A 10,147-nucleotide genomic window follows, 5' to 3' on the forward strand; every position below is an offset into this window, starting at 1 on the left:
CGAGTGGCCTCGTACTTCCTACTTTCCTGTATTTCCTCCGTTACCGGGAGGGGGTCCCATGACTACAGGGAATGCGCAAAAAGTGTTGCCATTACACTTTAGTGAAATACTTCTATTTCAACAAGTCTCACAAACCACCTCATGAGAGCCTAAAAACTTTTTTCTTTTTCTTTTTTTGCAATATTTGAGTTTTTTTTGTGTGTTTTTTTCAATGGAAACGCACTAAGTAGAGTGGAAAGAGGAACAGGCTATCGGATCAGAAGTTTGAAAGGCTTCTCTTGAGATTCAACCGTTGGTTTGAGAGCTAGAAAGGATGAAATGGACAGATGAGAGAAGAGGGGTACAGAGAGAGGGAGGGAGGAAAGAGTTGTCCTTATTGAGGCTGAAAGCACTTTATGTTTATCCATCTTTTTTTATTTTATTTGAAATGGCCAGATGTGAGGTAAATTTGCATAGTTTCTTTTCATGAGGCTGAAAATTGTTTGCTTGTCAATGATGACGATGTATTCAGTTGATTATTATTTTATTTATTTCATATTGCACAGCAACTTTTGTTTTGAAGGCAAATTGATAAAAAAATAAAGATGCCTGTCAAAATGTCTGCACATTTTATAGTTCCATTACATTTCATACACTGTAAAAAAAAATGTAAAATCATCACATAAAAACAGTAAATACAAAAACAATGAAGGTTTGCGTAATTTACATTAAATTACAGTAATTTGTGAATTCTACCCCCAAAAAAGATCTTTTTAACATTTTCTGACTGTCAAAGCAACAGTTGTTTGGTCTTACAGCATATTAAACACAGATCATGTAAAACAAACATTCAAATACAGTTAAAATTATATCATTGGAGTGTTAAAATAACACTTTATCAGTAGGTTAGGTTCTTTGGTACATTTTGTTTTTGCCAAAACAAACAAGCATTTTAAAAATATTACAGATAAGAATATTTAGATATACAGTAAAACCATGTGTAAAAAATAAAATTATGTTTGTTTTTTACAGAACAAAACCTGGAAGCTGTGGTTACCAGAATGATTCTGTAAAACAAAAACAAAAAAACTTAAAGATCCATGAGTAAGGAATCAAAGTCCAATTGTTTCTCATGCAGTAAAATGCGTAGTTACAAGACAAAGCAGTTTGGGGGCCTTATAATGTAGTAAAGTGCTATTCAAATGAAGTATCATTTTACAAGAAGATGCTGCTTTTATACTATTTTGTTCAGTAAAATTGACATACAGTCTGTTTATTGTACATTCAACACCAGTAAAACAGACAAGTTGTTCTGTAATGTTTACATTTCCACTGTATTTTTTTTTTACAGAATTTCCGTGGTAACCACAGCTGCCAGCCTTTCCCCATGAAAACAACGGAACGAGTGGTTAGCACGTCGGCTTCCCAGTTCTGAGGTCTCCGGTTCGAGTCCAGGCTCCGGCCTTCCTGGGTGGGGTTTGCATGTTCTCCCCATGCCCGCGTGGGTCTTCTCCGGGTACTCCGGTCTCCTCCCACATTCCAAAGACATGCATGGCAGGTTAATTGGGTGCTCTGAATTGTCCCTAGGTGTGCTTGTGAGTGTGGATGGTTGTTCGTCTCTGTGTGCCCTGCGATTGGCTGGCAACCAGTCCAGGGTGTCCCCCGCCTACTGCCCAGAGCCAGCTGAGATAGGCGCCAGCAGCCCCCGCGACCCTTGTGAGGAATAAGCGGTCAAGAAAATGGATGGATGGATACATATATATATATATATATATATATATATATATATATATATATATATATATATATATATATATATATATATATATACATATGTGTATAGTAACTTAAAGTACCAAAGTAGTTACTTTCATAATTGAATAACTAGTATAAATAAAGTAATTAATTACTTTTTGAGAGAAGTAAAGATAACTATAACATTTTACTTTTCAAAAGTAACTTGAACAACACTGATGAATGACACAATAGTATCACAAATCCTGAATTCCTTCGAGTAGTACAGTTTGCTTCATTCCTTTTTGGCAAGACTGGTTGACCTGGTACAGTAAATACTTGATTCCGCCATTTTAAACATGTACCTAATGTAGTGTCCAACATGGCAGCGGTGGGGAATCAATCAAAGACAAAAGAGCGACGGGAGGTCAAGGATGAGGAGTGACTTCTCCGAGCGCGTCAGAGCAAACTAGGACTATCGATCGATCGGTCGCTGGATGTCGTTGGGGGAGATGTTTGTCTTTTTGAGTGGCAGCTGGCGGGCAGAGTGCTCGTCAATGCATCCATCAATCAATCAATCAGTGAGTTGCAATGCGTGAGAATGAAGCAGAGGAACGGTCCCGCCAGCTTTGAATGGTCGCAGACTGTCACGTCAGGATAGTCTGTCCTTTTAAGGGAGAAGCACTTAAGTCTATTTATCTGGCCGTGACAGCATGCTGTGGAATCCAAAATTGGGCGAACAACAAAAAGATCCAATATTGCTAACATGGCGCACCATTCCAGTAAATCTGTCTGAGTGACTTTTAAACGAGGACGTCTCACTATGAGCAATGGCTGTCTGGCAGCGAAGAGGCCACCTCAAATGCCAGCCTGGAGGGGGAAGGGTAGAGGCGGTGGGCGGGCAAAGATATTGTTTACATCCACTGATGTCCTGTTGCCACTCAGCAGTACAGCCCGGTTCACTTTGGGCAACTATGATGGCCATTTTTCACTCTAATCAGTCCTAAAATAAGCATTTCATTCCATCCCACTTTCCTAGCATCCTTTCAATCGGTGGCGGTAGTACAGTACAATAAATTTCCAGTCGACATCAGTACCGTTCGTTTCAGTTCGTCATAGTAGGTGTACTGGTATTTGTGTTGAATTAAAGTAACTATAGCAATCCCCCTCTTTGCGGAGTTATGTTCCAAACCACGAAGTGAAAAGTGTGATACAGAAATACCCTATTTCAATACTCCATACCCTTGGGGTATGCAAACCTAACCCAACTGAGCACAACTGTGAATATACAAAAGCTAAACATCGTTGAATGACATCACCAAAATTTACATACACATCTCTATTCATGTGACAGTCAACTTCAACCTCTGGAAATATCCAAACGATGGCCACATTATTTTGGATTTGGGCAATAAGCCTTTTTCTTACCCATACTCAAGGGTATATAAACTTTCAAGCACAACTGTACATAATGAAACAGACCTACAGCCAGCTGCTTTGTGTATGCGTAGAAAGCAGGATTGAAGAGGCTTTGACGTTCAATAATCTTCAGCAAAAATGAAATTGAGCTGAAATACTTCTATTTTAACTTTTATTCCTTTCACCAACAAAAACAAAATAGTGTGCCACTGTATCGAGCAGTGACGGGAGTCGGAGGCAGAGTGTTGAAGTCCGGAGCCAAAGACCGGCGGTTTATTGATATCAGCTTCTCATCGTTTAACAGCAACAACAACTCACTCTGCGCGAGGCTCACAGACCTACCAACATTTTGCTCTTTTATCCTTTCATCCTTTCATCCCAACAAACTCCCCCTTCGTCCCAACGTTCCGTGGGTGAATTATGTTCTAATCACTACACCACCATCTAGTGGTTGACCGTAGAATTACGCTCAAAATAAACAAGAGAATAACATACAGTTCCAGACTGAACTAAAAAAAAATCCATGAAATAGCGGAACTGAAAACCTAGAACCTGCAATGGAAGTGAGATTACTGTACTTAAGTAAATGAATACTTGGCTGTAAGAAGTCACATGGTTCTTTGAGGTTTGTAAGGCCCCAGTTACCGATCAAAGGGCTAACCAACTCGGCCACACTATGCGAGGATTGCAGAAGTGGAACATTTCCATGACTGCGGGATAAAGGAGCCTTTTGTGTACGCGCGGCAACACAAAACCTCCCGCAGACGCTCCATTGACTGGCGCGCGGCTCGGGATCGATAATCTCAGCGGGCCGCAGTCGCAACCATGCCACCGGACAAGGTCGGCTTCTCATTATGGCGCACCAAAGGAAGATCGCGGGAGGGAACGGACGAAAAGGACGGCGGCCAAGCTAAAAGTTCAACCGGCGACCTGCAATGAATCATTAACGAGCTCCAGCTCTCATTTTTAATGACTCCATCCTGTCATTACTCGGTCAATTCGGGAGGCCGTAAAGGTGATGAGCTGTTTATGTTGCATTATTCCCAGCAGTTGGACTGGAATTCCCACAACAAAGCACAAAATACAGAACACCTTACTAGTATATAAATAAGATTGAGTTGAGTTGAGTAAAGAACAACCCTAATTCCAGATTACAGTGAAATTCAATTCAGAATGGGATTAATTGTATTTCTCGTAAAATAAATTTGCTAAGTAAATAAGTAAAATCCCAGAAATATTTGGCATTGTAAACCCCACGCCTCCTGATTAGAATTGACCAATAAAAACAACAACATAAATCCCAACACCATCAGAAGGTATTATTTCCACAAAAGTGGGAATATGGACTACCTTCTTGTCTTGACTGGACGTGGGAATGACTGGATAAAAATACGTACAGGTAAAAGGGGACAAAATGAAGACAATGAAATTCCCTTGCTTGGCGATTCAGATAATGATAAACAACAACTATCGACCTGAACAAAAGGATAATGGGGGATTATTATCATAGTGACTAGATTATGGAATCTGTATATGATTATTTCACACCTTGGGTGGAATTTGGGATAGCCGGGAAAAGGCAAGGAAAATAAGCACGATGGGTTTCCCTTGCTCAGAGATTCCGAAAAAGACTAACAACAAATCCCAACCCACTCAGAAGGTTTATGAGGGATTATATCCAAAGCGGTGGGCATGTCAAATATCTTAATCCAGTGTGAATAACACACCTTGGCTATATTTGGGAATGGCAGAGAGGAGAGGAAGTCAACAATAATGGAATTCCCTTGCGCTGAGATTTCCAATTCATGCATTCAGGAAATTCCAGTCAAAGCAGAACATTTAACTGGGATTATTTCCAGAGTGACGGGATTGTGGAATCTCTATAGGATGAATCACAGACTTTGGCTGGATTTGGAAACGACTGGATTAAGAGTACGGCTGAAAGGCGAGAAGACGTGCGATGGAATTCCCTGAGTCAGAGATTTGATTTGATTTATTTATTTATTTTTTCCAGAGTGAAGACAAATAACAAAACCAATCCTATCAAAAGATTTATGAGGGATTAGTCCCAGAATGATGGAGATATGGAATCTCTTTTTACATCTTGGCTAAATCTGGGAATGTTTGGGAAAGGGCAAGAGGGAAGATAAAAACGATACAACTCCCTTGCTCGGACATTCAGATTATGCTTTACAAAAAAATCCCAACCAGGCAGAAGGTTTGTGAGGGATTAGTTACAAATTGGCAGCATTGTAGAATATCTCTTTACACCTTGACAGGATTTGAAAATGACTGGATTAAGAGTATGGCTGACAGGAGGGAAGACAGGGACGATAGAATTCCCTGACTCGGAGATTCTGATAAAGATCAAGCAAAACATTTGCGAGGGATTATTTTTCAGAGTGGAGACAAGTAACAAATCCCAACCCAGATTGACGGGGTTGTGGAATTTCTTTTTACACCTCAGCTACATTCGGCAATGACAGTGAGAGTGATGAGGACATTCCAATGTGGGCTAACCAAAAAATGCCAAACCAAGCAGAACGTTTACGAGGGATTATTCATAGAGTGAGTCACCTGGTGTGTGGGAATGACGGGAATGATGATATTCCGACAGTGTTTATAGCATCGCAGCATCATTAGAGCCAAACAAGCAGCAGTGGCATGCACACTGAATAAAACATGTTGCTCCAGCGAGGAATGATATGGATCAATAGGAACCGCCTTCAATCACCTTCGTGGCCTCTTTGTTTACAAAGATGCACCATACAGCTTGTTTACAAAGCTACACCACGCAGGTATTTGATGACCAAGTGCCAACCACTTCAATCGTTTTTTCAGTTGAGTCGGGCGACTTAACAAGCAAACATTGCTTTATTTATCTCGGATGAGGCGGGCTAATCTATCGGTTCTGGCAAATGGAATGTTTCAGCTTTCGATTGCTTCTGTCTGAGCCAGCTTCCTTCTGGCATTTTTTGATACACAAACAGGGCGATTTCACACTCAGAACTAGAGGTCATGACTTTTACGTCACCTCACGTTTTACGGCCGGGCACCGTCTTCGTACCGTGATGTGCGGTATATTGACGGGATGTACGGTAATACTAGCTGCGCCGTAACAGACTGCTCTAGGTCATATATCTCTCAACATGTTGAGGGTCTAGGCTACACACACAGGCTGCCATGTTCTGCTGGAACAGGAACCTTGTTTTTGTGTGTGCTGTCGCGTGCACGCGCACACGCACTGCCTGTAATTTGTATGAATCACATTCGGTGGTCAAGGTAAAGGGGCGTGGCCCAGCGGGAACTGCAAGCAAGGGAGAGGAGACGGCTGACGGGCGCGCGCACGCACACACAAGACAGGTTGACGTACGCGCGCATCCTCCTAGAACGTCTGCTGCTTCTGGCCCTTTTACTTAAAAATACAAAGTTGGAGTATCTAGGTAGAGTGTGCACAAAACCCCCCAAAACAAAACAGAACACAAAAGCAAAATGAACGCCGTGCACGCTACACATTAAACACTGATGTGCGCGCGCACGTCGCGGGATGTATGCGTGTGAGAGTGCCTACCGTGGAATGTGCACGAATCTCGCCGCTTGCTGCCGTCACGTCAGCTATAAACATGGAGGGGACAGCGAGAAAAGCGAGCATTGCCAGCGTTTTAATTTTTTTTAGCCTCCCACCTCTTTTTTCTTTCTTTCGCTTCCTCTCACGCACGCGCAGGGATGAGCTGACGAGGACGGAGAGAAATGGAGCAAATGATGGCAGCCCTCCTGTTCGCTCTAATATTCCTAACCCTCCTCCTCCTCGTCTTCCTCCTTCCTTGCTGGATGCTCGCTCTCAGCTTCCCGCCCTGTGCTCGGAATACTAATTCCCTGCCTCGCTCTCCCGCCTCTCTCTCTCTCTCTCTCTCTCTCTTGCTCCTCTACTAAAGACACACTGATGTATGAGAGGTGTTGCTGTGTGTGTTGGTGTGTGAGTGTGCGCGCGTGTTTGCGTGTGTGTGTGGAGGGTAATGGCCCCTCTCAGCCCAGAGGGGATGTGTGTGTGCGGGGGTGTGCGTGCGCGCGTGCGTGTTACCAATAGCATGATATCTGTGCTATTACAGCTGTGATTAGGTCATAATTATAGTAACAATAGCGCTGCCGCTGCTGGATGAGTCCCAAGAGATGTGTTGATGGTGAGGTGTGGAGGGCTGCGTGTGTGTGCCTGGTTCCAGTATACTTACTTGAATTACGAGTACCACGATACAGCTGTTTCATCGTGATACAGCTAGTGTCACTAAACTGCTTTTGCCACTTACAGCAAATATCATGATACAGCCAATATAGCTCGGACCAGGGTATAGCTAGCATCATGATAGCTTGTAGCACAATATAGCTTTTATCACGATAGTATCAGGATACCGCTGGTACAATAATACAGCTGATATTACAACATACGTGGTGTCACGACACTGAGAGTATCACAATGCAAATAATGTGATACCGCTAGTACCACCTAGAATTTACCATATTGCTAGTCTCACAATATAGCAAGTATACACATGTCATGGCCTGCGCCAGAGTTCATGACCTGTTATGTGCCTGTGAGAGTTCATGACCTGTTATGTGCCCGTTATGCGTCGGTACTGGTGTAACAAGTGTCTGTTTACAGAACGTGATGTTTGTGGACCTATGTGATGTCGTTCTTTAGTCCTTTACGATTTCCTGTCTGTTGGTACTGTCTGAGAAATGTGTTCGTTGCTGGATTATTAAAGACTATTGGGTGTACTGCGTCTCGATGTGAATAAATGGAGAAAATTTTGTGTCTGCATTCTGGGATCCTACCTCTGAGCACACAATATCATGGGTCAAATGCAGAGGTCATATTTTGTGTACACGTGCCATAACAAAAAGAGGAACTTTTTTTTTTTCTTCATATAACAATATAGTGTAACAATTATCGGCCGGTTGTAAGTTTTACAACCTCATCAAGGTCAAAGGAACTTCCATTTATTTGTCCTGGGCACGCCAAGGTAGGGGTTGGGGTACCAAGAGACGGTCTGTTTCACCTCCACAGACCGCCAGTCCCACCCAGCTCTGGATTAAGAAGACTGACAGCAAATAAAACCTTTCCAAAACCTGACTTGTCCTTGAGCAAGATACCGAACCACCAATTGCTCCTGATGCTGCGTCATCAGCAGGTGAATAGGTAGTCAAAAATGTAAAGTGCTTGGAGGACCTTGTAAGTGTCACGGTGTGGGGGTGTTGGATGCAGGACCCAAATGCAGGGGGCAACAAAAACAGGTCAAGGCAAGGATGCAAGTAAAAAGGGGTTTAATTAACAAAAAACATGTAATCCAGGGACTATGGAAAAAATACAAATGAACAAGGTCAAAAGCAAACTCACACTAGGGCAACATGGCATGACAGGAACAGCAACAGAAACAGAAACAATAACGCAACAAGAACTGAACGGAAAACAGGTGACTAAATACACACAGGCTAATTAACAATGACTAGACACAGCTGGGCAAGACACAAGTGGCAAGGGAAGCTGATTGGTGGATACACCGGGAAGGGAAGACACACTCAGGTGGACGTGGTTTGACATAACGGGACAAGGGAAGAGACAAGGACCACATGACAAACAACCCAAAACACCAAAAGAAAACAAAATCCCACCCCCACAAAACCAAAACATGACAGTAAGGTGGAAAAGCGCTATATAAACGAAGTGCCATTCACCATTTAGAATCTCTTCTAGCATGGGATCAAAAATGCAACCTCATGATTCTTTACAAAAATTATCTCCGAGGCTGGTAAATTTCCACCCTTGCCTCTGTTGAGACCTGGCGAGGACTAGTGGTAGTCACCTGTAAAAGGGTTCATGCTAGCCTGGCTCTTCGCTGCTCTTTCCCTTTGGCCTCTGGCTCTGGTTCCCACTCCTGGCTTATCTGCTCTCTTGGCTTCCTTTTGTCTTCACCTCGCACAGCTGCTGTCAGAAGGCGAGCACACGGCTGGTGTGACCGCTACATGCGACTACCTCACAGCTGGCCATCGCTCTGCGACAGGCCCAGCGAAACGCGCTGTCGTTTGTCCCTGCCAGGCTCAAAAAGGATTGCAGGGTGGGCCGATACAGGCACTCTGAAACCGAAACGGACCAAGCCCCTCCGCTTCTTGGACCAAACTCAGACCACCTGTAAGTGCAACTTTGCAAACAACTTTGCAAGCAGATTGTACAATTTGGTGCCTCCAGTTGGGTTAAGCAGTTAGGTTAAATTTTGGTGACATGTTTGCCTGATTAGGAAGTCCCATCACCACGTTTAAGACCGTTTCTCTTTTCTTGTTTGTTTGTTTGTTTGTTTGTTTTCTTTGATTATTTTATCGTTTTAGTTCTTGTTTCTATTTCCTATCACGGTAGTTAGAGTTTTACTTCTTTTAAGTCCCAAATAGATTAGAAAATAAACATGCACAAAATCAAAACCTGATTGTGTACTGTGTGTGTGTTTTATCAATTTATATTAACCTCGAAGCTGAAGAAAGAACTCACAAAATTGTTAAAGGGTACAACCTTCATTTTTTATGACTAACGAGGTTCTCATTTGTTATCCTGATGAAATTATCAAAAATAGATGTGGTGCTCCACAGGTGAGTCTCAATATTAGTTTAAATATTAAATTTAAAACTAGTAATATGATACGAGTAGTACAACAATATAAATAGTCCGATGCTGAAGCCTGTAACATGATATAGCTTGTACCATATGCTTGGTATCATGAAACAGCTGGTAGGTATCATGATAATGATAATATGATGATACAAGTCATACCATGATCCAGTTAATAACATACTACACCTAGAACTGTATGATCCTGCCAGTATCATGGTACAGCCACTATCACAATACAGCTAATACCATGACACGCTTAGTTATACAATACTGCTAAATAAATTGATAGCCAGTATCACAATACAGCTGGAACCAAGATGAACCTATTATTACGAATCGATATTGGTAGTGTCACAATAC

At 42.4% G+C, this 10,147-nt stretch overlaps 1 protein-coding gene across 1 annotated transcript in view; it reads right to left on the minus strand.

Annotated features, from left to right (window-relative positions):
• Positions 1-7,065, minus strand: part of syt3 (synaptotagmin III) — a 34,461-nt gene extending 27,396 nt beyond the window's left edge. The window contains exon 1 of the mRNA XM_077531849.1: positions 6,704-7,065. The gene's annotated coding sequence lies outside the window, so the exon portion shown is untranslated. The remainder of the gene's footprint in view (positions 1-6,703) is intronic.
• Positions 7,066-10,147: the final 3,082 nt, after the last annotated feature.

The sequence above is a fragment of the Festucalex cinctus genome, chromosome 1, assembly GCF_051991245.1.
Source record: "Festucalex cinctus isolate MCC-2025b chromosome 1, RoL_Fcin_1.0, whole genome shotgun sequence".
NCBI classification, from domain to species: Eukaryota; Metazoa; Chordata; class Actinopteri; order Syngnathiformes; family Syngnathidae; genus Festucalex; species Festucalex cinctus.